Below are 27,998 nucleotides of genomic sequence, written 5' to 3'. Positions count from 1 at the left end.
CCACCCTGGAAACAGTGTGGAGGCTCTGCAGGGTGACTCTATTTGTAACATCCTGAGAACAGCAGGTGAACGGCCTGATTTCACTCCGAAGATACAGATGCAGTGAGACTTGGGACACCTGCACCCCAATGTACACAGCATCCGGATCCACAGTAGCCACACTGTGGGAGGAGCCTCGGTGCCCTGTGGCAGATGATGGATAAAAAGGATGGGAGATAGATGATGGTCATAGAGAGAGGAATGGAACTCAGCTATCAAAGAGAAGGAAATATTGCCATTTGCAATGACGTGGATAGAACTAGAGGGATCATGTTAAATGAAATAAGTCAGTCAGGAAAGAGAATGACCGTGTGGTGTCATTCATAGGTGGAATTAAAAAGCAAAGCATATATCAACTGTGAAGGGAAGGAAAAACAAATAAGATGAAAACAGTTGCAGGAAATACAGACTCTTTTTTTTAATTTTTATTTATTTATGATAGTCACAGAGAGAGAAAGAGAGAGAGGCAGAGACATAGGCAGAGGGAGAAGCAGGCTCCATGCACCGGGAGCCCGATGTGGGATTCGATCCCGGGTCTCCAGGATCGCGCCCTGGGCCAAAGGCAGGCGCCAAACTGCTGCGCCACCCAGAGATCCCCGAAATACAGACTCTTAATGATAGGAAACAAACTGATGGTCGTTGGAGGCGGGGAGGTTAACAGGGGACCTGCATGAAGGAGGTCACGTGATGTCACGAGCACTGCTGTTATCTCCAACTGGTGAATCCCTGATTCTTCCTCTGAAAGTATAATACACTATCCGTTAATTAATTGGGTTTAAATTAAATTAAGTTAAAAAAATCCGTTGTATCAGAGCACATTTCCTTCTGGCTCTCTGTTTTGCTCCTCCTTCAGCTTATGAGGAACCACCCACCATGGGACTGGTTTGCCTAAGTAGGCTCAACGCACCGTCCATGGCCCAGCCCACGGCTAGAACTCACGACCCCTGAGATCAGTACTGGAGTTGAGGTCAGGAGTCAGATGCTTAACCAATGGAGCCAGCTGGGGGCCTGAGAACCACACTGCTTTATCCTTTGTGTCTGTGACATCGTTTGAAATAGGAAAGTGCTGCGTCCCACTCTCTCCTGCTCCTCCAGTACTGATTTGCTGTCCGGGGTCATTTGTGGGGGCAGATTGATGTTATGGTTTTTTTTTTTTTTTTTGCTATTTCTAAGATATGCCACCATGATTTTGATAGGAATGACTTTGAAACTGAGGGTGGCTTCAGGAACTGTGGACATTTTCACAAGATGAGGCTCCCACCCCTCGAACCCAGGACCGCCTCCCAGAACAGAGCCTTGTATGGCTCAGTGAACAAGTCTTGTGCTCCTATGGTTCAGTCTCATTATTTATTCTCTGTGATGCTCCTGAGAAGGGAGTCACGTCCTTCCTTTCCTTCCTGAGTGCTCATTATCGGGACAGAGCAAGGCTACTCTGCTCTGTAGGGTCAGTTTGTGTCCGTGACTTTCCTGAACTCACTCCTTAGTTCTAACAGGTTTTGGTGGAGGCTCCCGGGTTTCCTGTTTCCAGTACCGCGTCTTCAGCATATAGGGACAGTGTGACGTTCCCCCTTCCAGGTGTGGAACCTTTTCTGTTTACAGCTTAATGTCCTAGAAAGCCCCACAATAGAATCAAAACTGAGCCCAGGCCAAGGGCAGGAAGCCCCTATTAGAATGAGAACAGAGCTCAATGCCCTTGAAGGCCCCATATCAAAATGTACACAGAACTTGAGGAATTGCTCTAGCCCTTCTGGAGGTCCCCAAGACAAGCCCTTAAACCTAAGCAAAAACTCACCTCGGGGTCGAAGTCCCTGCTCCGCACTGTCAGGTATACTTGGACACAAGCTCGAGCTTGTAAATAAACCCTCGTGTGTTTGCTTCGGTGTGGGCTTCTCCATGGTTTTTCGGATTCGCAATCTTGGGCACAACACTCTGAGATAAAAAAACAAAACCAAAAGCATTTCGGACGCGGGCAAAGTGAAAGCAGGGTTCTGAGGGATGCGCTTGGGGGCTCTTCTGTGGAGGGCCTGCAGACTGGGGGGTGGGATGCTTAACCCCAGAACCAGAGGACCCAGTGTCCCCTCCCAAATCACGCCAAACAGCGCCAATCTCAGGGAGCACCACTGCGCCACCTACTGGAGGCCAGAGGCGCTGAAGACCTCCCACCCCTGACCCCGCAGGTGCATCTCCCAGGCAGATGTGCACCTGACAATCAGCACCATGGGCCATCCCCAGACCTCACACAGACCATTCGCTGCCACCAAGTTGTCAGACCCAAGAGGCTCTAGAGCTTCAGCGCTGCCTGGAAAGAAGGGTCTAGCTTCCTTTGTATTTTGTGCCTTATTTTCGTTTATTTTCTTTGATTCTATTTTATTAATTGCCTTATTTTTTATGTATGTACCTTATATATTTCTTATTTTTACTTTCATGGAACATTAATTGTGCTTGTTATTTTGGGATTTAGAATCTTTTTACAAGGAGGTCAAAATAATCTAGTGTTTTTTGGGGGGGAGGGCAGTTGTTATTGTTTTTCTTGGTTTTTCTTTTTCTTCCTACTTTCTTTTCTGGAAAATATAATGAGATTGAGAAATTCACCTCCATAAAATAACATGAGGTAGTATTCACAGCCAGGAAGTGCATCAAAACAAATACATGATGTCTAAATACAGTTTAAAACAATGATTATAAAGATAGCAGCTGGGCTGGAAAAAGAGCACAGAAGAAAACTAGAGAATCCCTTACTGTAGAAATAAAAGAACTAAATTTAGTCAGGCGAATGTTAAAAATGGTATAACTAGATGCAGTCCCAAGTGGAAGCCTTAAAAACAAAGAAAGTTATGGACCACAGAGGCAGATTTAGGGAACTCAGCCACTTATTAAAACAATAACATTCATATCATAGGAGACTCAGAAGATGAAGGGAGAGAAAAGGTGGGCCTTACTCATCCAATAGAAACGACAAATACCCACCATTTCTTCAATGTGGATGTAACTGGAAGGTATTATGCTGAGTGAAGTAAGTCAATCGGAGAAGGACAAACATTGTATGTTCTCATTCACTTGGGGAATATAAATAATAGTGAAAGGAAATATAGGGGAAGGGAGAAGAAATGTGTGGGAAATATCAGAAAGGGAGACAGAACATAAAGACTCCTAACCCTAGGAAATAAACTAGGGGTGATGGAAGGGGAGGGGGTCAGGGATCTGTATGAATGGGTGACGGGCACTGAGGGGGGCACTTGACGGGATGAGCACTGAGTGTTATTCTGTATGTTGTCAAATTGAACACCAATAAAAAGTGAATATATTATTAAAAAAAAAAGAAAGAGGGAAAGAAAGAAATAGTGGCACCTTGGTGGCTCAGTCAGTTAAGCTTCTGCCTTAAGTCAGATCATGATCCAGGTCCCAAGGAAGGCTCCCTGTTTAGCAGGGAACCTGCTTCTCCCTCTCCCTCTGCCCCTCTCACTCATGGTTTTTCTCTCCTCTCTCTCTCAAATAAATAAATAACATCTTTGAAAAAGAAACTAAAAAAAACAAAGCCACAAGAAGAGAAATCTCCCATGTAGAAGAATTTCAAACAATTTGTGCAGACATTCCACCCTCAAGTTGATGAGCATAGCTTCCCACTCTTACGTGTGGAATACACATAGTAACTTCCTTCTACAAAATATATTATGAAAAACTTAAAATAATAATGATAATAATAATAATAATAATAATAATAATAATAATAATAAGAAGAAGAAGAAGAAGAAGAAGAAGAAGAAGAATCACTTAACTACGGAGAAAGATGACAAACACTACCTCAGCAAGATGATCAGATCGATACCAAGACTGATAAATCATGTTGATAGTATCTATCCTTTATATGATATAATGAAAATGGCAGTATATCTCTGTATATAATCCACAAAAACAGTTCAATCATGAGATAAGCGACAGACATGTCTCAACTGAGGGAAATTTTCAAAATACTCTACTTCTCAAAGTATTCCAGTGCAACAACAAGGAAAGGCTGAAAGACTGTCACAATCCAGAGGAGCCTAAGAAAACAGGAGGACGAATGGAATGTGATATGAGGGATAGTAACTTAGCAAAAACTAAGGAAATCTGAATAAAGTATGGTCCTTGGTTAATGCGAATATTTTAATATTGATTCATTAGCTAATATTTGTACCATACTGATATAAGATATCAATAATTGGAGAAATTGAGTGCCAGTGCATGCGAATGCTCTGTACTATCTTCTCAATTTCCCTATAAATCTTTCTTTTTTTTCCTAATAAATAAGATTTATTTTGAAAATTGACTTAAATGAATCAGGCTCCAAGTGTGAAGACATTTTAAGAATAGTTAAATTAACTTTTGCCTTATTCTTAAAGACTTCCTTCGATGGGAACAAAGTAAGAATTTTAGATCAGAAGGAAAGAAAAACACTTATGAACACGTATAATGCCTCCTCAACCTGAAAAGCAGGAACGGATAATAAATAGCAAAAATCAGATAAAAAATACTTCTATTATAATAGACACCATATTACAAGGGCATTTAAAATTAGCAATGCATAACATTTATTTCCTTGACATTTGTCTTCCAAAGAGTTCAAAGTGTTTCAGTGTCAGTTGAAACAGGGGAAGAATCTCAGGGAAGAATCCTTCACATAATAATAGGACCACTGGTAAGAATATATCTCAGTTCTTTCCAAATCCATAAAGATGCAATTCCTGAGGAGTGACTGAGCTGTGAAGAAAGAGATGAGAAACCCTCATCCCTCTGAATTACTTGTCTCAGAATATTTTAACCATAGTACTACGGATAGTAGTAAATTATCCTTATTAACAGGAAATACGTCTCAGATTGGAATCTGAGCAATCAGATGGGCAGAGAAAAAACACTTTGAATCGCTCTTCATCTTGTAAAGAGAAAGGACAGCTTTTTTATGTACGAAGTCAGTTGTCAAGATAGCCTTAGGGAATAAGAGTCTGCAGCATCGAATCCCGCTGCACAGCTGGGACGCCCGCGCCCCAGGTCTTCCTGATCCCAAATCCCTGGGCCTGTCCCCCACACACGCTGCCAGGCTGAGGTGTTTAGCAATTGCTCTCTTAGGAGCTCCGGGGAAGGGAGAAGGAGCTAGATAGGATGGGAAGGGACACAAGGAGGCCAAGAAAATGAAGGCCTTTCCACTTTAAGTTCAGCGTTCAAACATGTCCAGCCATTCCAGGCCCCCCGTGAAGAAAAGATGAAATTTACATTACGTCAGTTACAGGAAAAAAACAAAAGTTTACAGCTTAATGCCCTGGAAAGCCCCACAATAGAATAAGAACAGAGCCCATGCCAAGGGCTGGAAGCGCCTATTAGAATGAGAACAGAGCTCAATGCCCTAGAAGGCCCCATATCAAAATGTAAACAGAACTTGAGGAATTGCTCCAGCCCTTTTGGAGGTCCCCGAGACAAGCCCTTAAAAGCAAAACACCACCTTGTGGTCCAAGTCCCTGCTCTGCTGTGTCGGGTGTACTTGGACGCAAGCTCAAGTTTGGAAATCAACCCTTGTGTGTTTGCATCAGTGTCAGCTCCGTAGTGGTTTCTCGGATTCACAATCTTGGGCACAACACCCCCATGTCCCCTCCCACCTGGGTTGAACCACTATCCCCTCCCATCCAGGCTGACACTCAGTCACCTCCCTGCCCACAACAGCTGGGCACAGGCCCTCACACAGGTGTCACGGGCATGGTGGACACTTTCACCATGCCTGGCCTCCCAGAGGAAGGAAAGAGGTTTCAGCAGGACACACTCCAATGGTGGCCCCAGGACTCCCTGCCCAGCACAGCAGCTCGTGACAGGTTGGGGTCTGTGTCTCTGACGCCTGCTCCTCCTCCCTGGGTTTCCCACAGGAAATGAAGGAGGAGGCCCTGGTCTCCTCCAGGGACATCTTGGAGGTAGATTTGGACGTCAACAGGATGTTCGGCAGCCACACTATATTTTGGGATGGCTAGGGGGTCGGGTGAGGCTGCTGGGCCAGGGGTCTTCGGGACACCAAGGGAGGCCCGGGGCCTTCTGGGTAGGGAAAACGGGGCTACTGAGGCCGGGGGAGCAATAGCAGCCAACAACTCACTGCTCCATGGTAGGATGCTGGGGCGACACCCGTGCCCACACTCCCGGTGCCTCGGGGATGAGGAGGCCACTAGGATGGGGCCTCCAGGGGTAGTCATGGGAGCTGAAGACCAAAGAGGAGAGGGACAGCTCCCTGAGAAGCAGGGGATGGGGTGGGGGATGTGGGGGGCAGGAACCGGACCTGGGAGCCAGGCTGCATAGCCGCGGCTGGAGCAGGACCACATCGATCCCATGAGGGTCGGACGGGTCAGAGTGACACCCACTCTCGGTGCTTTATATTATTCTAAATTTTATGCATTTAATTTGAGACAATTTGCAATTTGAAAGCATATATAGTAAAATGACCCCCAGATAATGCCCCCAGTCCAGCCAGGGCCCTGCACTGACCACACGGAGCCCCAGGGGCAGGTGTCACTGCAAACCCCAGACTAGTCGCCTTTAACTGTAGATGTCTCCTTAGCATCATAGAGGAAGGAGATTTCCTGTGTCCGCAGGCCTCCCACGACATCCCCCACATTCCCCACTCTCACACCATCCTCCTACATCATCATCCCCAATGGTATCCCACATACACATCCCCCTCACACCCACACAGCCCCACACAATCCGCACTCACAGTATACCTCAACACCATCACCCCTACACAATCCCCCACTCTCCACCACCATCATACCCCTGCCCCCACACCATCCACCACCACACCTTTGGCCCCCAACAATGACCCGATGCAGGTGCCCCCTGTGGGACAAACTCAGCCTCTCCGGGGTTCTCTGGATACCCTAATCCCATCAGAAGCCCGGGTGTCCCATAGAGTACTCAGGGGTTGCAGGGAGGAGGGAAGACAGGAAGCCCCCGACAGGGTGGGTGCAGTTGAGTGGTGCAGAGGACCCACTGTGCCCTGACTCCGCCCACTGTCCCTCATTTAGGGTGGCAAACACTGCACAGGACACCAGCCCCTAACCCATGGAGATCTGGGCTGGCCTGGCCCTGGGCTCTCTGAGGGCTGGGGTGAGTTGAGCCCTCACCACCGGCCCAACACAAAGACTAATGGGATCCAGCCCACACGGCTAGCCCTGGATTCTGGCCCCGGGCTGAGCCAGCCCTCTCACAGCTGGATGGTGGGCTCCACCCGCACCCACACCAGGAGGCTGGCTCCTACAGGTGCTGGGGCCCCAGGGAGCCTGAGGCCAGGGTCCAGCTGCCCTGCGGAGACCCAGTGCAGAAGCCCATGAGCTGCAGGTCCAGGTCAGCTCTGCTGTCCTCAGAACCATCTCTCAGACTGAAACCTCAGGACACATGCCCCCACCCAGAGTCCACACATGCTTCCAGGTGGGGGACTCCAGCATCCGTCCCAAACCCATGTCATTCTTGCCCTTCCCTAAAGGACAGAAAGGTCTCCATCCCCAGGGGAAGGCGTGCACCCTCAGCTCTGAGCCCGTTTAGTGTAGAAAGTCAATAAAGTGTTGTGGTGTGAAAATGCACAGCCAGCCCGTTTCTGTGTCTCCCAGAACACTGTTCACGGGGCATGGAGAGACCCCCAGAGAGGAGGACGGGGTACCACCTAGGCCCCACCAGCCCCTGCAGGGGCACCGCCAGGAACACCCAGCTGACGTCCCCAAGTGCCTTCCACGGGTGACCAGATGCCGGGGTCAGGACCCAACAGACTCTACTAGGACTCAGGCTGTGCCCGCGGGCCAGGAGGGCCTGGGACAGAGTGACACCAGGAAGCCTCAGGTCACCAGGGTCTATGCAAAGTGACCCAGAGGTCTGTGCTCCCTCTATCCAGGAGGCCGTGGCTGGCCGGGTACGGGGCACTTCCTCCCCTCCCTGCATCCCTGTGCCTGTGTGACTGGGGCAGAGAGGGCCTGCCGGGCGGTCAGCATGGTCCTAGAAGGGATGTTAGGACAGTAGGCCTTTGAGTTGTGCCCAAGATTGTGATCCGAGAAACCACTGAGGAGCCAACACCGATGCAAACTCCTAAGGGTTCCTTACAATCTGGAGCTTGTGTCCTAGTGCACCCGACACAGAGGAGCAGGGATTTGGACCCTGAGACAAAGAGGCATAGCAGCTTTATAGGGGCCATTGGCCCATGGGATACACAGAAAGTTGTACAGTCGTGTCGGTCCACATGCAGGTGGCTGATTGAATTACACCTTACCCTATAGGATCCACTTGACCTGGCCTATTTCTTTGGTCAGAATCGGCATGCAGTTTTGGCGGGCACAAAGCAGGGTTACATTCTTATGAGCCGATTTACGATTACAGTGTGCCCAGTGGCTTGACTGGGTGGGGCAACGCCTTAAGACATAAGCAGGTCATGTGGGGGTCATAGGGGAGGTGGCGGTTGTAGCACAAAATGGAATCAGTCCTGCTCTGCTTGTCCAGGGGTAGGGGATTTTTGATAAATTTCCTGGGCCCCACACTTGCAGATCATGCACCTGGGCCACCCTCACCAGGTGGACTCACTGTGCACACCTTGTGGTGCTGGATATTTCACACCAGTTTGTAGAGGGCACCCTCCTCACCCTAGTGAGTAGGGGCTGGGTGAGCATGGGGCTTGGCCTGAAGGCCAGGCAGCACAGAGGACCGAGGAACACCAGCCCCATCACAACCCCTACTCCCACACACAGGCTGCCCCATGGCTCCCCGTAATGGGCACCTGACACCTCTGGAGATCCCCCCAGGGTGGCCCCGAGGTCCGGCTCCCTGCTGGAGAGGCATCGGGGAGAAGAGAAGCAGGCGGCGCTCGGGGAGACCCACTGCCGGACATTCGATTGTGGCCGAGCCAGACCTTCCACCTCAGCTGACCCTCTGGCTGAAATTCACCTCAGGAGCAAGCCCTGGGTCAGCCAGTAGAGCCCAACTAGCCACCCAGCATCAGCACCAGAAATGATGTTGTACCAACCATTTCGGCATTTGGGTGACCCAGCCGGAAGATCTGATAGCTGCATGTGATAGCTTCATGTGATAGACACACACACACCCACAACCAACAAAAGTCAGAATCCCCCCAATGTTGTCAAACAGCAGCTGGATGGTTACATACATGACGCCGTGGTCCCCAATAGGATACCTGGAAGATGCTATAAACCATGACTGCAGAGGTGCTGGAGGCACGGAGATGTGCCTACTGTTCCAAAAAGGAGTGCAGAGGGGCAGGAAGCATCCTACAGAGGGGGGGTCCCTCCTAGGAAAGGACACCAGGACCCTGTGAAGGCCACGGAAGGTGAAATCATTCCTCTTCTCTTTCAGCTTCTGCTTTTCCTACTAAATGCCATTTTCCACAATCATAATAGCAAAAATTTATTTTATGTTTTTATATTTCTTTTTATTGGAGTCCAATTTGTATGAATTCTTGCTTCAGCAAGGGTGTCATTCAGGATAGAAAGAGAGAGAAAGATTTTCCCAGACAGGCAAATATAAAGGAGTTCATGACCACTAAACCAGTCCAGTATGGAATTTTCAGAGGGACCATTCTAGTGGGGGAAAAAAGAGACCAAAAGCAACAAAGACTAGAAAGGACTAGAGAACCTCACCAGAAACACCAACTCTACCGGTAACACAAAGGCACAAAGTTCATATTTTGAATAAGCACTCTGAATGCTGATACTAAATGCTCCAATCAAAAGATATAGGGTATCAGAGTGCCTTAAAAAACAAGATCCGGGATGCCTGGGTGGCTCAGGGTTTGAGCCTCTGCCTTTGAATCAGGATGTGATCCTAGAGTCTGGGATCGAGTCCCATATTGGGCTCCTGGTGGGAAGCCTGCTTCTCTCTTGGCCTAATTTTCTGCCTTCCCCCTCCCCCTCTCTCTCATGCTCTCAAAAATAAAATCGTTATTAAAAAAACAAGGTCCATAGGTATGCTGCCTACTAGATGCACACCTTAGTCCTATAGACACCAGCAGATTGAAAGTCAGGGATGGAAAATCATCTATCACGCTAATGGTTATGAAAAGAAAGCTGGAGGACCAATGCTTATATTAGAAAAACTAGATTTGAAACCAAACCCTGGGGGACACCTGGTGGCTCAGTGGTTGAGCATCTGCCTTCAGCTAAGGGTGTGTTCCTGGGATCCCAGGATCGATTCCCACATCGGCATCCCTTTCAGGAGCCTTTCTCTCCCTCTGCCTATGTTTCTGCCTCTGCTTCTCTGTGTATCTCTCATGAATAAATAAATTAAACATTCAATCTCAAAAAAGAAAGAACAAATACTGTAAGAAGTGATGAAGAAGGGCATTATTTCATAGTTAAAAAGACTCTCTATCAGGATCAAACAACTAAATATTTATGCTGCCAACATGGGAGTACCTAAATATGGAAAACAATTACCAACAAACGTACAGGAACTCACTGATAATAATACAATGACAGGGGATTTTAACACCCACCCACTTATGGCAATGGACCGATTGTCTATGCAGGAAATCAACAGGGAAACAATAGCCTTGACACACTGGACCACAGGGACCCAACAGATATAGTCTGAACATTTCTTCCTAAAGCAGAATACACATTCCTTTCAAGTGCACATGGGACATTCTCCAGAACAGATCATATTATGGGCCACAAATCAGCCCTCAAAAGGTACAACAGGTACAAGAAGGTTGATATCACACCCTGTATATTTTTGACCACGATGCTATGAAACTCGAAGTCGACAGTAAGAAAAAATTTGGACAGACCATAAATACGTGGAGATTATGAACATCCTACTAGAGAATGAATGGAGCAAACAGGAAATTAAAGAGGAAATTTAAAACAAATGAAAATGAAAACATGTTTCTCCAAACCTCTGGGATGTAGCAAAGGCAGTCCAAAGAGGGAAGTACATAGCAATACAGGCTTACCTCAGGAAACAAGAAGTCTGGGATCCCTGGATGGTGCAGCAGTTTGGCGCCTGCCTTTGGCCCAGGGCGCGATCCTGGAGACCCGGGAACGAATCCCACATCAGGCTCTTGGTGCATGTAGCCTCCTTCTCCCTCTGCCTATGTCTCTGCCTCTCTCTCTCTCTGTGACTATCATAAATAAATAAAAATTAAATAAAATGTTTTAAAAAAAAGGAAACAAGAAGTCTCTAATACACAACCTAACCCTACACCTAAAGGAGCTGGAAAAGGCATAGCAAACAAAGCCTAAAGCCTACAGAAGAAGTGAAAAAATTAAGACGAGAGCAGAAATAAACAATACAGAAATAAAATAAACTGTAGAATGGAATAACGAAACTAAGAACCGGTTCTTCAAAATAATTAATAAAATGGATCAAGCCCTATCCAGCCTTAGGAACGAGAAAAGAGAAAAGACCTAAATAAATAAAATCACAAATGAGAGAAGAGTGATCACAATCAACACCAGAAAAATAAGGCAATTATAAGGGAATACTATGAAAGAATATATGTTAACAAACTGGGAGACCTGGAAGAAATGGACAAATCCCTAGAAATGTGCAAATGAGCAAAACTGAAATAGGAAGAAATAGAAAATGTGAACAGACCCATAACTAGCAAAGGAATTGAATCAGCAAGGCACCTGGGTGCCTCAGTGGTTGAGCATGTGCTTTGGCTCAGGTCATGATCCTGGGGTCCTGGGGAATCAAGTCCCACATCAGGCTCCCCGCATGGAGCCTCATGTTCCCTGTGTCTATACCTCTGCATCTCTGTGTCTCGCATGAATACATAAATAAAATCTTTAAAAAAGAAAAAAGATAAACAGATGAGAAAGGACCCAAATAAAATCAGAAATGAGAAAAGAGAAATAAAAACCAACACTAGAGAAATACAAAAGATTATAAGAGAATATGATGAAAAATTATATGCCAGCAACCTAGAACCTGGAAGAAATAGATAAATTCCTAGAAATATATAACATAGCAAAAATTAAAAATGAAGAAATAAGAAATTTGAACAGACAGTTAACCAGCAAAGAAATTGAATCAGCAATCAGGGTTCTCCCAACAGGAGATGCTTAGATCAATAGAACAGAATGGAAAGCCAAAACAAGATACAAACATGTATCTATGACCCATAATGGACAACAAGGCAGGAAGGAATATCCAATGGCAGAAAGACAGTCTCTTCAACAAACCCTAACCCTGACTGCAGGATAAGAACAAATGGTGTTGGGAAAACCAGGCAGCCACATGCAGAAGAATGAAACTGGACCACTTTCTTACACCATATATATAAAAAATAAATTCAAAATGAATGAAAGAACTAAATGTGAGACCAAAAAACATATAAAGAAGAAAAGATAGGCAGCAATGACTTTGACGTTGGCCATTGGATCTTCTTTCTAGATATGCCTCTGAGGTGAGGGAAACAAAAGCAAAAATCCTATTGGGACTTCATCAAATTGAAAAGCTTCTGCAAAGTGAAGGAAACAACCAAAGCTAAAAGGCAACATAGAGGAGGAGGGGCAAGATGGCGGAAGAGTAGGGTCCCCAAGTCACCTGTACCCTCCAAATTACCTAGATAACCTTCAAATCATCCTGAAAATATTCGAATTTTGCCTGAGATTTAAAGACAGACCAGCTGGAATGCTACAGTGAGAAAAGTTCGCACTTCTATCAAGGTAGGATGACGGGGGAAAAAGAAATAAAGAAACAAAAGCATCCAAGGGGAGGGGCCCCACGAGGAGCTGGGCTAAGGCCAGGCGGTGTGCCCCCTGGTCAGGAGAGCTTTGTCCCAGAGAAGCAGGATCTGCACCAATCTTCCTGGGCAGAATGGCGCCCACAGGGATTCAGAGCAGGACCCCAGGAGGGCGGGGATACCCACGGGCTCCCTGGGACACTAAGAGATACCTGCACTCCCAGGAGAGTGCACCAAGCTCCCTAAGTGCTGCAGGGCACGTGCACTGACTTGGGAGCAGCTCAGAGGGGTTCGCACAGGGCTCTGTGTGGAGCGGGTTGCATGCCCTGGGAGCAGCTTGGTGGCAGTGCCTCAAGCAGAGGAAGTGGCTCCGTGCAGAGGGGGCTGTGCGGCTCCGGAAGCAACTCGGAGGTGCTCAGGCGGTGGCTCCCTGAGGGGGCTGCCCGACCAGGAGCAGCTCAGAGGGGCTGGGCGGTAGCTCCGAGGAGAGGCGGCTGCGCAGACAGGAGCGTGAATCCAACAGCGCAGGCCCCAGAGCACAGGGAGCCAGGACACAGCCCAGGATTAGGCCTCCCCGGGGACAGGCAGAGGCCCGGATGGCCCAGGACAGCAAGGATGCTCCTGCCCAGAGCTGAGCAGATCAGCGGTCCCGCCCCAGAGCCTCCAGGCCCTGCAGATGGACTGCTCTGGAGTTACTGTGGGTGCTGAATACAGGTATCCAGAGCTGGCCACTGCCACTGGGGTTGTTCCTCCTCAGGCCTCACGGGGTAAACTACGCCCACTGAGCCCTGCATCAGGCAGTGGACAGAGCAGCTCCCCCAAGTGCTAACATCTGAAAATCAGCACAACAAGCCCCGCCCCAGAAGTCCAGCTAGACGGACAAGTTCCAGGGGAAGTCAAGGGACTTAAAGTATACAGAATCAGAAGATACTCCCCCATGTTTTTTTTTTTTTATTTCTGATTGCTTCGCCCTCCCTTTTTCCCCCTTCTTTCTTTTTCTTTCTCTTTTTATTCTCTTTTTTCTTCTATCTTCCTTTATTCTTTTTTCTTTTTCTCTTTCTTTCCTTCTTTCTCTCCTCTCTTTTTCTCCTTTTCCCAATACAATTTGTTTTTGGCCACTGCACTGAGCAAAATGACTAGAAGGAGAAGCTCACCTCAAAAAAATATCAGAAACAGTCCTCTCTCCCACAGAGTTACAAAATCTGGATTACAATTCAATGTCAGAAAGCCAATTCAGAAGCACTATTATACAGCTACTGGTGGCTCTAGAAAAAAGCATAAAGGACTCAATAGACTCATGACTGTAGAATTTAAATCCAATCAGGCAGAAAGTAAAAATCAATTGAATGAGATGCAATCCAAACTAGAAGTCCTAACGACGAGGGTTAACAATGTAGAAGAACAAGGGAGTGACATAGAAGACAAGTTGATGGCAAAGAGGGAAACTGAGGAAAAAAGAGACAGACAATTAAAAGACCAGAAAGACAGATTTAGGGAAATAAACGACAGCCTGAGGAAGAAAACCTACATTTAATTGGGGTTCCCGAGGGCGCCAAAATGGACAGAGGGCCAGGATAAGTATTTGAACAAATCCTAGCTGAAAACTTTCCTAATCTGGGAAGGGAAACAGGCATTCAGATCCAGGAAATAGAGAGATACCCCCCTAAAATCAATAAAAACTGTCCAACACCTCGACATTTAATAGTGAAGCTTGCAAATTCCAAAGATAAAGAGAAGATCCTTAAAGCAGCAAGAGACAAGAAATCCCTGACCTTTATGGGGAGGAGCATTAGGGTAACAGCAGACGTCTCCACAGCGACCTGGCACCCCAGAAAGGGATGGCAGGATATATTCAGAGTCCTCAATGAGAAGAACATGCAACCAAGAATACTTTATCCAACAAGGCTCTCATTCAAAATGGAAGGAGAGATAAAGAGCTTCCAAGACAGGCAGGAACTGAAAGAATATGTGACCTCCAAACCAGCTCTGCAAGAAATTTTAAGGGGGACTCTTAAAATTCCCCTTTAAGAAGAAGTTCAGTGGAACAATCCACAAAAACAAGAACTGAATAGATATCATGATGACACTAAACTCATACCTATCGATAGTAACTCTGAACATGAACGGGCTTAATGACCGCATCAAAAGGCCCAGGGTTTCAGACTGGATAAAAAAGCAGGACCCATCTATTTGCTGCCTACGAGAGACTCATTTTAGACAGAAGGACACCTACAGCCTGAAAATTAAATGTTGGAGAACCATTTACCATTCAAATGGTCCTCAAAAGAAAGCAGGGGTAGCCATCCTTATATCAGATAAACTAAAATTTACCCCGAAGAATGTAGTGAGAGATGTAGAGGAACACTAAATCATACTTAAGGGATCTATCCAACAAGAGGACTTAACAATCCTCAATATATGCCCTGAATATGGGAGCTGCCAAATACTTAAACCAATTCATAACCAAAGTAAAGAAATACTTAGATAATAATTATCTTATACTTGGTGACTTCAATCTAGCTCTTTCTACCCTCGATAGGTCTTCTAAGCACATCTCCAAAGAAAGGAGAGCTTTAAATGATACACTGGATCAGATGGATTTCACAGAAATCTACAAAACTTTACATCCAAACTCAACTGAATGCACATTCTTCTCAAGTGCACATGGAGCTTTCTCCAGAATAGACCACATACTGGGTCACAAATAGGGTCTGAACCGATACCAAACGATTGGGATCGTCCCTTGCATATTCTCAGACCATAATGCCTTAGAATTAGAACTAAATCATAACAAGAAGTTTGGAAGGAGCTCAAACACGTGGAGGTGAAGGATCATCCTGCTAAAAGATGAAAGGGTCAACCAGGAAATTAAGGAAGTATTAAAAAGATTCATGGAAACTAATGAGAATGAACATACAACCATTAAAATCTTTGGCATGCAGCAAAAGCAGCCCTAAGGGGGAAATACATCACAATATAAGCATCTATTCCAAAACGGGAAACTACTCAAATACAAAAGCTAACCTTACACATAAAGAGGCTAGAGCAAAAAAAAAGCAGATAGATCCTACACCCAACAGAAGAATAGAGTTAATTAACATTCGAGCAGAACTCAAGGAAATCGAGACCAGAAGAACTGTGGAACAGATCAACAGAAGGAGAAGTTGGTTCATTGAACGAATTAATAAGATAGATAGACCATTAGCCAACCTTATTAAAAAGAAGAGAGAGAATATTCAAATTAATAAAATCATGAATGAGAAAGGAGAGGTAACTACCAACACCAATGAAATACAAAGGATTTTAAAAACATTATGAACAGCCATACACCAATAAATTAGGCAACCTAGAAGAAATGGACGCATTCCTGGAAAGCCAGAAACTGCCAGAACTGGAACAGGAAGAAATACAAAACCTGAACAGGCCAAAAACCAGGGAGGAAATTGAAGCAGTCTTCCAAAACCTCCCAGGACACAAACGTCCAGGGCCAGATGGCTTCCTAGGGGAATTCTATCAAACGTTTAAAGAAGAAACCATACCTATCCTACTAAAGATGTTTGGAAAGATAGAAAGAGATAGAGTACTTCCAAATTCGTTCCATGAGGCCAGCATCACCTTAACTCCAAAACCAGACAAAGACCCCACCAAAAAGGAGAATTACAGACCAATAGCCATGATGAACTAGGATGCAAAAATTCTCAACAAGATACTAGCCAATAGGATCCAAAAGTACATTAAGAAAATTATTCACCATGACCAAGTAGGATTTATCCTCGGAACACAGGCTGCTTCAACACTCGTCAAACAATCAATGTGATTCATCATATCAGCAAGAGACAAACCAAGAACCATATGATCCTCTCATTAGATGCAGAGAAAGCATTTGACAAAATAGAGCATCCATTCCTGATCAAAACACTTCAGAGCATAGGGAGAGAAGGAACATTTCTCGTCATCTTAAAAGCAATCTAGGAAAAGCCTACAGCAAATATCATTCTCGGTGAGGCCGCACTGGAGGCCTTTCCCCAAAGATCAGGAAAAGACAGGGATGTCCACTCTCCCACTGCTATTCAACATAGTACTGGAAGTCCTAGCCTCAGCAGACAGCAAAAAGACATTAAAGGCATTCAAATTGGCAAAGAAGTAGTCAAACACTCCCTCTTCTCAGATGACATAATACTTTACCTAGAAAACCCAAAAGCCTCCACCCCAAGATTGCTAGAACACATACAGCAATTTGGTAGCGTTGCAAGATAAATAATCAATGCCCAGAAATCAATGGCATTTCTATACACTGACAATGAGACTGAAGAAAGAGAAATTAAGGAGTCAATTTCATTTACAATTGCACCAAAAAGCTTAAGATACCTAGGAATAAACCTAACCAAGGAGGTAAAGGATATACCCTAAAAACAATAGAACACTTATGAAAGAAATTGAAGACGACACAAAGAGATGGAAAAATATTCCATGCTCATGGATTGGCAGAATTATCATTGTGAAAATGTCAATGGTACCCAGGCAATGAACACGTTTAATGCAAACCCTATCAAAATACCATGGACTTTCTTCAGAGAGTTAGAACAAATTATTTAAGATTTGTGTGGAATCAGAAAAGACCCCAAATAGCCAGGGGAATTTAAAAAAGACAACCTTATATGGGGGCATCACAATGCCAGATTTCAGGGTGTACTACAAAGCTGTGGTCATCAAGACAGTGTGGTACTGGCACAAAAACAGACACATAGATCAATGGAACAGAATAGAGAACCCAGAAGTGGACCTTGAACTTTATGGTCAACTAATATTCGATAAAGGAGGAAAGACTATCCATTGGAAGAAAGACAGTCTCTTCAATAAATGGGGCTGGGAAAATGGACATCCACATGCAGAAGAATGAAATGAGACCACTCTCTTTCACCATACACAAAGATAAACTCAAAATGGATGAAAGATCTAAATGTGAGACAAGATTCCATCAAAATCCTAGAGGAGAACACAGGCAACACCATTTTTGAACTTGGCCACAGTAACTTCTTGCAAGATACATCCACGAAGGCAAAAGAAAAAAAAGCAAAATGAACTGTTGTGACTTCATCAACATAAGAAGCTTTTGCACAGCAAAGGATACAGTCAACAAAACTAAAAGACAACCTACAGAATGGGAGAAGATATTTGCAAATGATGTATCAGATAAAGGGCTAGTTTCAAAGACCTATAAAGAACTTCTTAAAATCAACACTAAAGAGACAAAGAATCCAATCATGAAATGGGCAAAAGACATGAAGAGAAATCTCACAGAGGGAGACACTGACATGGCCAAATGCACATGAGAAAATGCTCTGCATCACTTGCCTCAGGGAAATAGAAGTCAAAACTACAATGAGATACCACCTCACACCAGTGAGAATGGGGAAAATTAAAAAGGCAGGAAACCACAAATGTTGGAGAGGATGCGGAGAAAAGGGAACCCTCTTACACTGTTGGTGGGAATGTGAACTGGTGCAGCCACTCCGGAAAACTGTGTGGAGGTTCCTCAAAGAGTTAAAAATAGACCTGCCCTATGACCCAGAAATTGCACTCTTCCCTATTTACCCAAAATATTCAGATGCAATGAAACGCTGGGACACCTGCACCCCGATGTTTTTACCAGGAATGTCCACAAAGCGACACTGTGGACGGAGCCATGGTGTCCATTGAAAGATGAATGGAGGGATCCCTGGGTGGCGCAGTGGTTTGGCGCCTGCCTTTGGCCCAGGGCGCGATCCTGGAGACCCGGGATCGAATCCCACATCAGGCTCCCGGTATATGGAGCCTGCTTCTCCCTCTGCCTGTGTCTCTGTCTCTCTCTCTCTCTGTGACTATCATACATAAATAAATAAAAATTAAAAAAACACTGAAAGATGAATGGATAAAGAAGATGTGGTTTATGTATACAATGGAATATTCCTCAGCCATTAGAAACGACAAATACCCACCATTTGCTTCAACGTGGATGGAACTGGAGGGTATTATGCAGTGAAGTAAGTCAATCGGAGAAGGACAAATGTATGTTGTCATTCAATGCGTTAATATAAATAATAGTGAAAAGGAATATAAGGGAATGGAGAAGAAATGTGTGGGAAATATCAGAAATGGAGACAGAACATAAAGACTCCTAACTCTGAGAAAGTAACTAGGGATGCTGGGAGGGGAGGAGGGCAGGGGGTGCGGGTGAATGGGTGACGGGCACTGAGGGGGGCACTTGCCGGGATGAGCATGGGTGTTATTCTGTTTGTTGGTAAATTGAACACCAATAAAAAATAAATTTACTAAAAAAAAAAAAGTTCAAACAACTAAACATTTATGCTGCCAATATAGGAGTACCTAAATATAGAAACCAATTAACAACAGACATACAGGAAATCACTGATAATAATACAATGACATGGGATTTTAACACCCACTTATGGCAATGGACTGATCATCTATGCAGAAAATAAACAGGGGAACAATAGCCTTGACACACTGGACCACAGGGACTCAACAGATATAGTCTGAACATTTCTTCCTAAAGCAGAATACACATTACTTTCAAGTTCACATGGGACATTCTCCAGAACAGATCATATCATGGGCCACAAATCAGCCCTCAACAGGTACAACAGGTACAAGAAGGTTGATATCACCCCTTGTACATTTTCGGACCACAACGCTATGAAACTCGAAGTCGACAGTAAGAAAAAAAATTGGACAGACCAATAATACATGGAGATTATGAACATCCTACTAGAGAATGGATGGAGCAACCAGGAAATTAAAGAGGAAATTTAAAACAAATGAAAATGAAACCATGTTTCTCCAAACCTCTGGGATGTAGCAAAGGCAGTCCTAAGAGGGAAGTACATAGCAATACAGGCCTACCTCAAGAAACAAGAAGTCTTTACACAACCTAACCCTACACCTAAAGGAGCTGGTAAAGGAATAGGAAACAAAGCCTAAATCCTACAGAAGAAGGGAAAAAATAAAGATGAGAGAAGAAATAAACAATGCAGAAAAAACAAAACAGTAGAATGGAATAATGAAACTAAGAGCTGGTTCTTCAAAATAATTAATAAAATGGATCAAGCCCTATCCAGCCTTATCAACGAGAAAAGAGAAAACCTAAATAAATAAAATCACAAATGAGAGAAGAGAGATCACAATCAACACCAGAAAAATAAGACAATTATAAGGGAATACTAAGAAAGATTATACGCTAACAAACTGGGAGACCTGGAAGAAATGGACAAATCCCTAGAAATGTGCAAACGAGCAAAACTGAAATAGGAAGAAATAGAAAATATGAACAGACCCATAACTAGCAAAGAAATTGAATCAGTAAGGCACCTGGGTGCCTCAGTGGTTGAGCATCTGCTTTGGCTCAGGTCAGGTTCCCGGGGTCCTGGGGGATCACGTCCTACATCAGGCTCCTTGCATGAAGCCTCATTTTCCCTCTGCCTATAACTCTGTCTCTCTGTGTCTCTCATGAATACATAAATAAAGGTGCAGCCACTGTGGAAGACAGTCTGGAGGGTCCTCAAGAAATTAAAAGTAGGGGATCCCTGGGTGGCGCAGTGGTTTGGTGCCTGCCTTTGGCCAAGGGCGTGATCCCTGAGACCCGGGATCGAATCCTACGTTGGGCTCCCAGTGCATGTAGCCTGCTTCTTTCTCTCCCTGTGTCTCTGCCTCTGTCTCTGTGACTATCATAAAAAAAAATTAAAAAAAGACATTAAAAATAGAGCTACCCTACGATTCCAAAATTGCACAGCTAGGTATTTACCCCGAGGATACAAAAGTAGTTTAGTAGATTTTAAGAGGAACATGCAGCCCAGTGTTGGTAGCAGTGTTATCAACAACAGCGAAACTGTGTATAGAGCCGAGATGTCCATCGACAGATGAATGGGCAGAGACGATGTGTTAAATATACACACTGCAACATCACTGGGTCATCAGAAGGGATGAAATGAAGCCATTTACAATGACGTGGGAGAAGTGGAAGGGACTTATGCTAAATGAACTCAGTCAGAGAATACAGATACCAAATACCATACAATTGCATTCACATGTGAATTTTAAGAAACCAAACAAACTGGCAAAGGGGCAAAGGGTGGGATGAGAGATGCAAACCAAGAAACACACTCTTAACCACAGAGAATAAACTAATAAATACCAGAGGAAGGTGGGGGGTGGGAAATCAGGGGATGGGGATAGTGGAGGTCACCTCTGACCAGTACCAGGCATTGTATTCAAGGGTTGAATCACTATGTGGTAAACCTGAAACTATATCATACTGTGTTTACAAAGAGGAATTCAAGTAAAACTTTAAAATAATAATTGGTAGTATAGAGGATACATGAGCACACAAGAGATAAAATCAGAAAGGCAACTGAAAATCCAAACAAAGAGTCTTTAGAGCCACAAATCCCCTCCTTAGCTCAGCTCACGAGAATCCTGCCATGCCTATTCTCACCCCAGAGAAGACTGGATTTTGATTCTCTGGGGAGGCCACTGACTTGGTGGAGTCAGGCTATCTTTGAACCCAAAACCTAAATAGAGTGCATAAAACTAAACTGCCCAATATGCTAGGAGTCCCAGTGCAGGCACATGCCAAGACACAAACTCTAACCATACACAGACATAACCCTTACCCTACACTTAAGCCTAATGTTAACCTAACCCTTAAACAAGAACTACCACTAATCAAAAACCAAACACAAACCCCAAGACCGAAACACATTCACTGAACCTACCTGCCAAACCACACCCTAACTCCTAAACCTATTCTGAGGTTTCCTTAACCCTGACCCTTACCTTAAATCTAATCGTAACCCTAACCTCTAACCCTAACCTTAACTTAATGTACTCAAATCCTACTCCTAACCTTAATTTGTACCCTAACGCTAACCCCCTAATACTAACCCTATCTCATACCCCAAACTGTACACTACCCATACCCTAAAACTAATCCCTAACCCACTGCCTAACCCTATCTCTTACCCTTTTCCAAAACCGTACCCTGACCTTACCCTGACCATGACCTGAACCTATCCCTAACCCCTAACCAAACACTAACCCTAACACTAGCACTAAACCCTATCCTAAGCCTAACCCTGTCCTAACCCTAAACCTAGGCCTAACTTTAACTCTAACCCTTAACGCTAACCCCTAACCCTAACTCACACCCTAACCCCTAACCCTAACTGCAAACCTAATCACAACCCTAACATTAACCATAACCCTAACCCCAACTCCTAACATCCTGCCCTAATCCCTAAGCCTAAACCCTAACCGTAACTCTAAATCCTGTCCCTAACACTAACCCTAACCCCTTTCCCTAATCCCTAACCCCCAGCCTAACTCCTAACCATTGACCCTTACCCTTATCCCTCACGCTATCCTCTAATCTGTAACCATAAGCATAATCACTAAACCCTAACATCTAACCTAACTTAACCACCAACTGCCTCCCCTCCCCTGACCCTACCATTCATTCTACCCATTCACTTACCCTGTGGTTCTGAGTAGTCCCTTCTGATGTGGACATGGCCCCCAACGGCACCTCCAGAGTCCTCCAGGGGGTCCTGAGGAAGCCAGGATCCTGTGAGTGTGGATGTGGCCCCACGTGTTCCTGAGTCATAGTCAGCGGGTCCTGAGGATGCCGGGTCTCCTGTCACTGTGGACTATGCCTGACATCCTCTGGAAGCCTCACAGCAGGTCCTCAGGAGGCCGAGGGCTCCTGTCAGCCTGGACATGGCCCCATGGCCCCCAGAAAACTCACTGCGGGTCCTGAGGGGGCTGTGGGCTCCTGTTAGCATAGACGCAGCCCCATATGTCCTGAAGCCAAAGTGCTGATCCTAAAGAGGCTGGAGACTCCTGTCAGTTTGGATTCGGCACCCAATTTTTCTTATGCCTCACCACAGGCCCTGACAAGGCTGGGGTCTTCTGTCTGCATGGAAGAATCCCCATATTTCCCGAAGTCTACACCGGGGGTCCTGAGGACGTCAGTGTCCTGTTGTGTGGGCGTGGCCCCAAGTCCTCCCATAGCCTCACTGCGGATTCTGAGGAGGTCAGGGCTCCTGACACCATGGATGCAGCCCCCACCTTCCAGAAGACTCAAATTATGTCCTGAGTGGCCCGGGAGCTTGCCAGAGTGGAAGCAGCACCACAGCTTCCTGAAGCCTCCCTGCAGGTCCTGAAGCGGCTCAGGTGTTCCTGTCAGGATGGATGCGGGCCCACATCTATCCTGGGAATCTGAGCAATCAGATGGGCAGAGAAAAAACACTTTGACTCGCTCTTCGTCTTATAAAGAGAAAGGACAGCTTTTCTAGGTACAAAGTCAGTTGTCAAGATAGCCTTACGGAATAAGAGTTGCAACATCAAATCCCGCTGCACAACTGGGACGCCCGAGCCCCAGGTCTTCCTGATCCCAAATCCCTGGGCCTGTCCCCCAACACAGGCTGCCAGGCTGAGGTCATTAGCAATTGCTCTCTTAGGAGCTCCGGGGAAGGGGGAAGGAGCTAGATAGGATGGGAAGGGACACAAGGAGGCCGAGAAAATGAAGGCCTTTCCACTTTAAGTTCAGCGTTCCACATGTCCAGCCAGCCCAGGCCCCTGTGAAGAAGAGCTGAAATTTACATTACTTCAGTTACAGGAAAATAACAAAAGTTTACAGCTTAATACCCTGGAAAGCCCCACAATAGAATAAAAACTGAGCCCAGGCCAAGTGCAGGAAGCCCCTATTAGAATGAGAATAGATCTCAATGCCTTTGAAGGCCCCATATCAAAATGTAAACAGAACTTGAGGGGGATCCCTGGGTGGCGCAGCGGTGCCTGCCTTTGGCCCAGGTTGCGATCCTGGAGACCCAGGATCGAATCCCACGTCGGGATCCCGGTGCAAGGAGCCTGCTTCTCCCTCTGCCTGTGTCTCTGCCTCTCTCTCTCTCTCTCTCTGTGACTATCATAAAAAAAATAAAATCTTTAAAAAAAAAAAAAGAAGTTTAAAAAAAAAAAGAACTTGAGGAATTGCTCCAGCCCTTCGGGAGTACCCCGAGACCAACCCTTAAAACTAAGCTAAAACCCACCTCAGGGTCCAAGTCCATGCTCTGCTCTGTCGGGTATACTTGGACACAAGCTCAAGTTTGTAAATAAACTCTCATGTGTTTGCCTTGGAGTCAGCTTCTCGGTGGTTTCTCGGATTAGCAATCTTGGGCACAACAGTCTGAGATAAAAAAACAAAACCAAAAGTAGCTCGGACACAGGTAGAGTGAACGCAGGGTTCTGAGAGAAGCCGCGGAGACCTGGGGGCTTGGCCGCTCTTCTGTGGAGGCCCCAGCAGACTGGGGTGGGGGATGCTCTGCCCCAGAGCCAGAGGACCCAGAGACCCCACCAGCATCCCGCCTATCAGGGCCAGGTCTCAGGAACAGGGCAGCACAGCCCGCTGAGCACAGAGGCGCTGACGCCCACCCCGCCTCTGACCCCCGCAGGTGCATATCCCAGGCAGATGTGCACCTGACAATCAGCGCCATGGCCTATCCCCAGACCCCACACAGAGCATTCGCTGCCACCAAGTTGTTGGACCACAGTGGCTGCAGAGCTTAAGCTCTGCCTGGAAAATAGGGTCTAGATTCCTTTGTACTTTGTGCTCTTTTTTCATTTATTTTCTTTGATTCTTTTTTATTAATTGCCTTATTTTAATTTCTATGTATGTACCTTATATATTTCTTATTTTTACTTTCATAGTACTTTAATTGTGATTCTTTTTTAAATTTATTTCAATTTATTTACGATAGTCACAAACAGAGAGAAAGAGAGAGAGAGAGAGACAGAGACACAGGCAGAGGGAGAAGCAGGCTCCATGCACTGGGACCCCGACGTGGAATTTGATCCAGAGTCTACAGGATCGTGCCCTGGGCCAAAGGCAGGCACTAAACTGCTGCGTCACCCAGGGATCACTTTAATTGTTTCTATTTTGGGATTTAGAATCTTTTAACAAGCAGGCCAAAATAATCTGGGTTTTATTTTGTTTTGTTTTTTGGGGGGGAGGGCAGTTGTTATTGTTTTTCTTGTTTTTTCTTTTTCTTCCTTCTTTCTTTCCAGGAAAATATAATGAGATGGAGAAAATCACCTCCATAAAATAACATGAGGTGTACTCACAGCCAGGAAGTTCATCAATACACATATATGATGTCTAATTACAGTTTAAAACAATGATTATAAAGACAACAGCTGGGCTAGAAAAAGAGCACAGAAGAAAACTAGAGAAACCTTTACTGTAGAAATAAAAGAACTAAAATCTAGTCAGGCCAATGTTAAAAATGGTATAACTGAGATGCAGTCCCAAGTGGAAGCCTTCAAAACAAGAATGGGGGATCCCTGGGTGGCGCAGCGGTTTAGCGCCTGCCTTTGGCCCAGGGCGCGATCCTGGAGACCTGGGATCGAATCCCACGTCGGGCTCCCGGTGCCTGGAGCCTGCTTCTCCCTCTGCCTATGTCTCTGCCTCTCTCTCCCTCTGTGACTATCATAAATAAATAAAAATTAAAAAAAAAAACAAAAAAAAAAACAAAAAACAAGAATGGTTATGGACCACAGAGACAGACATAGGGAAGTCATCCACTTATTAAAACAATAACATTCATACCATACGAGACTCAGAAGATGGAGAGAGAAAAGGTGGGCCTTGCTCAGACATTAGAAACAACAAATACCCACCATTTGCTTCAAAGTGGATGGAACTGGAAGGTATTATGCTGAGTGAAGTAGGTCAATCGGAGAAGGACAAACATTGTATGTTCTCATTCATTTGGGGAATATAGATAATAGTGAAAGGGAATATAAGGGAAGTGAGAAGAAATGTGTGGGAAATATCAGAAAGGGAGACAGAACATAAAGACTCCTAACTCTGGGAAATGAACTAGGGGTGATGGAAGGGGAGGAGGGCGGGGGTGGGGGTGAATGGGTGACGTGTACTGACGGGCTGAGCACTGGGTGTTATTCTGTATGTGGGCAAATTGAATACCAATAAAAAGTAAATTTATTATTAAAAAAAGGAAAAAGAAAGAAAAAGTGGCATCTGGGTGGCTCAGTCACATAAGCTATTGTCTTAGGCTCAGATCATGATCCAATTCCCAAGTTTGCAGGGAACCTGCTTCTCCCTCTCCATCTGCCCCTCTCGCTCTTGGTTTTTCTCTCCTCTGTCTTTCAAATAAATAAATGACATCTTTAAAAAGAAACAAACAGGGATCCCTGGGTGGCGCAGCGGTTTGGCGCCTGCCTTTGGCCCAGGGCGCGATCCTGGAGACCCTGGATCGAGTCCCACGTCGGGCTCCCGGTGCATGGAGCCTGCTTCTCCCTCTGCCTGTGTCTCTGCCTCTCTCTCTCTCTCTCTCTGTGACTATCATAAATAAAAAAAAATTAAAAAAAATTAAAGATTTAAAAAGAAACAAACAAACAAACCCAGAAGGAAGAGAAATCTCCCATGTAGAAGAATTTCAAAGAAGTTGACATTCCACCCTCAAGTTGATTAGCATAGCCTCCCACTCATATGTATGGAATATACATAGTAATTTCCTTCTACAAAATATAATATGAAAATGTGTATATAAAAATGATAATATAATAATAATAATAATTTTACTACGGAGAAAGCTGACAAACACTACCTCAGCAAGATGATCAGATTGATACCAAGACTGATAAATCATGTTGATATTATCTATCCATTATATAATTAAAATGGCAGTATATCTCTGTATATAATCCACAAAAAGAGTTTAATCATGAGATAACAGACATTTCTCAACTGAGGTAAATTTTACAAAATACTCTACTTCTCAAAGTGTTCCAGTTCAACGACAACAAGGAAAGGCAGAAAGACTGTCACAATCCAGAGGAGCCTAAGAAAACATGAGTACAAATGGAATGGGATATGAGGGATGGTAACTTAGCAAAAACTAAGGAAATCTGAATAAAGTATGGTCTTTGGTTAATGAGAATATTTTAATATTGATTCAAGGCTAATATTTGTACTTCCTAATATACCACCAACATCATATCCCTACCCCACAACATCCACCCCCACACCATCGGCCCCCAGCAAGGACCCAGTGCAGCTGCCCCCTGTGGGACATGCTCAACCTCCCCGGGGTTCTCTGGATACTCTGCTCCCATCAGAAACCCGATTGTCCCATAGAGAACCCAGAGGTTGCAGGGAGGAGGGAAGGCAGAGATCCCCGAAAGGCTGGGTGTAGGTGAGTGGTGCAGAGGATACATTGGGCCCTGCCTCCGCCCACTGTCCGTCCTGGAGGGCGGCACACCCTGCACAGGACACCAGCCCCTAATCCAGAGGGACCTGGGCTGACCTGGCTCTGTGCTCTGTGGGGACTAGGTTGAATTGAGCCCCTCCCAGGCCCAACACAAAGACTAATGGGATCCAGGCCCCCATGGTCCTGGCCAGCCCTGGATTCTGGCCCCAGGCTGAGCGAGCCCTCTCACAGGTGGATGTGGCCTCCTGGGCCCTGGACATGCCCCACAGATCCAGGTCGCTAACCTAGGGCAGACTGGGGGATCCTGGGACACCCCAGCGTAGGGAGAGGATGGATAGGCCAGTTGGCCCCACCCAACCCCACACCAGGAGGCAGGCTCTTCCAGGTATTGGGGCCCCAGAGGGCCCAAGGCAGGTGTCCAGCTGCCCTGCGGGGCCCCAGTACAGGAGCCCATGAGCTGCAGGTCCAGGTCATCTCTGCTGTCCTCAGAACAGTCACTCAGGCTGAAATCTCAGGACACACACCCCCACCCGGAGTCCACACATGTTCCCAGAATGTGGACACTAGCACCTGCCTCTCCACACCGTGTGATTCTTGCCCTCCCCTAAAGGACAGAAAGGTCTCCCTCCCCAGGGGAAGGCGTGCATTAGGCTCTGAGCCCCTTTGCTGTAAAAAGTCAATAAAGTTTTGTGGTGTGAAAATGCATAGCCAGGCCATTTCTGTGTCTCCCAGAACTCTGCATGGGGTGTGGAGAGATACCCAGAGAGGAGGAGGGGGCACCATCCAGGGCCCAAACAGCCCCTGCAGGGGCGCCACCAGGTACACACAGCTGACGTCCACACGTGCCTTCCAGGGGCGGACAGATGCCAGGGTCAGGACCCACAGACTTTCCTGGGACTCAGGCTCTGCCCACTGGGCCAGGAGGGGCTGGGACAGAGTGACAGCCAGGGAGCTTCAGGTCACCAGGGTCTGTGCACAGCGAC

General features: G+C 45.7%; 1 long non-coding RNA gene across 1 annotated transcript; it reads right to left on the bottom strand.

Moving 5' to 3' along the window:
* Nucleotides 1-621: 621 nt before the first annotated feature.
* Nucleotides 622-11,141, bottom strand: LOC144321557 (uncharacterized). The gene is made up of 3 exons (XR_013387165.1): nucleotides 10,997-11,141; nucleotides 1,832-1,968; nucleotides 622-777 (listed from the first exon to the last, which is right to left on the bottom strand). It is a non-coding gene; the product is annotated as an uncharacterized LOC144321557 (long non-coding RNA).
* Nucleotides 11,142-27,998: the final 16,857 nt, after the last annotated feature.

The sequence above is a fragment of the Canis aureus genome, chromosome 10 (assembly GCF_053574225.1).
Source record: "Canis aureus isolate CA01 chromosome 10, VMU_Caureus_v.1.0, whole genome shotgun sequence".
NCBI lineage: Eukaryota > Metazoa > Chordata > Mammalia > Carnivora > Canidae > Canis > Canis aureus.
This window is presented reverse-complemented; position numbering and strand designations above follow the sequence as displayed.